This window comes from Sycon ciliatum, chromosome 4, assembly GCF_964019385.1.
Source record: "Sycon ciliatum chromosome 4, ocSycCili1.1, whole genome shotgun sequence".
In the NCBI taxonomy this organism is placed as follows: Eukaryota; Metazoa; Porifera; class Calcarea; order Leucosolenida; family Sycettidae; genus Sycon; species Sycon ciliatum.
Window position 1 is genome coordinate 29404189 of NC_088646.1, and position 2500 is coordinate 29406688.

The following is a 2500-nucleotide window of genomic DNA, read 5'->3' on the forward strand; positions in this document are numbered from 1 at the left end:
CACAGTCGGACACACGTAAGTCTTTCCCAGCACTTGACAGGCGGATCTCCTTGGCAAAATCAAAAGGGAGACCAGCCAGCAGCTGCTCAATAACGACAGAGTCGTCATCACCTGTCAGCTTGTGACCTGATGTAGCCAGCAGCCGCTGCAAATCAGACACGTACGCGTCAGGACTTTCATCAGAAAGGAACCGGCGGGACGTAAATTTTTCGTACGCATCACTTCCTGTCACGCCGAACGACTTTTGCAGCAAAGCGGACACCTTATCCTCGTCCTTCTTATCCGCAGCCTCCATTCTACTAAACACGAGCAGCGCATCTCCTTCCAAAAACAGAGGCAGTCTCTGCATGCGCTTATCAGCCGTGTCCCAACCATTCACCTCCGACAGCACAGAGTACTTCAACCAAAAGTCATCAAAGCTGTCACCTGCCTTCCCACCGAAGGACTTCATCAAGCCGTCCAGCTTCAGGCCAGACATGGCTTCAGGTTCAGAAGCAACGCCAACTGCTTCACTGTCCGATACAGGCAAGGCCTCAACCTCTCCTTGTCTCGCTCTCTGTCTCGTACGACGACGACGAGGCATACACTAAAACTGACGTCTACGCACAAACAATTCCCGGGTTTCGGCACCACGCTGTTAGAAAATTACCCCCACAACCGGTCTCAGGCATACCACGGCCAAAACACCACACAGGTCTGGACAAGTAATTATACTAACTGGAAGGTTATTGTTTGTGCTAATACATACGACAGTACAACAAGAGAGAGAACTTTGTTCACAAAACCATCGCCATCGGAACACACCAGAACTACTGTAAAAAGAGCAGCGTGTCTCCGAAAGGAACTGGAGCATGCATGCGTACCACAGCAAGCGCAAACAGCTGCACAGCATACATGCATGCGTACAAGAAAGCCGCATCCACCGGATGAATCACGCACATGAATCACATGACAGGCAACAAGAGGTAAGAAGTAATGTCAACTACACAAGACAGAGTCATACAAGAGAAAGTCATAGTTCGATTACATGGGACAAAAAGGGAAATGGACCCTGGTGAAGCCATACGTACTATGTCACTGCTAGGCTTTTTGACGCCATACGCCGACTTCGGCATAGGTTTGGTAATACCAGTACAGTCATGTACATACCTGGGTAGTGCGCACACTGATACAAGCACGAGTGCTAGGAAATCTTTCCAGCCGAAGACAACGCACGGCATCAGAGCATCTGTGCAGGGTGCACATGTATACAAAAAGGGCATCAGTCACACAGGTGATACGCTATGTCGGCCGAAGAGCAAACGGTCACTAAGGAGAAAAGCAACACCTGAGAGAGACATGCCCCGGTCTAATGTTAGCCCCTATGCGGCAGCAAAGTCGTTAGTCACAGGTTCTACTGTACTCGTAAAGCATGTACATGACATTGTATAGTATGCAGTGCTGCCAAATAATTTTCGTCCAAAATCGGACACCCTTCACCGCCAAGGCGGGCCACATGGTACGATTTTCTCCTCAGCAATTTTTTTACAGAGAATTCAAAATATCGCCTAAAACACCATGAAAATTCGCTTCGTTGCCATGGTAACCCGGAGTTGTCATGAATTTTGGTAATGATGAGTGTGGTCGCACACTGACTCTGGACACACTGTCAGCGTACATGCCATCCAGGCTGATCCAGGCATGTTACTTTGCACTTCCACAGCCAAGCGCTAGCCTTTTTAGAAGCACATGTACAGTGATTTGTGCCTTCAGAAGTTCAGTTGCGCTGAAAAGTGAAAGTACAGACTTCTGCAAAGAAAGTAATGATCTCCGACATTTGGCTGCTTTTCGGACGTTTCCCTTTTCGGACCGGCTTTCGGAAGAGCCTTCAAAAATCGGACGGTGGCAGCCTGAGTATGCTACCATAATGGGAAATAGCCCGCTGATACTACACAGTTCCCTGTGAGGTGACTTACTGTGCCACATGAACATGTTAGTCACCTTCATTTCTCTCCTCTCCCGCAGCAACTCAAACCATTCCACAGTAGCCAGGTGATGTCCAAAGAAACAGAAGTACATGGTGAACTAGGAAGCAACACAAACACAGCCCGGGAGCCCAGTGACTACAGGTGAGCGGATATTATGTAGAGTAAAACGGTAACTAAAGACCACCCGGCGTGACTAGTGACCAGCCTGCTACTACCGGTCTCACATTCATATCATGGTTGTGCGGTGCAAACCTCTAACTAAAGACCACCTGTCACTAAAGACCGCTTTCTCTGGCCCCAAGGCCGGTGGTCGTTAGTCACAGGTTTTATTGTACTTTTCATGCTAACAAAGTCGAACCACCTAGCTGTCTGGAGACTGAAGATGAGAATGTTAGATGCAATAGCTCACGAGCCGCAACATAAAGTGTATTTTGAAGTGCGCTGCATAAGCACGTGACAGGATAAGTCTAGAACTAGCGAGCCAGTATGGCAGTGTAGCAATTACCAGCTAATAATGCTGCCGAAGAGCATGC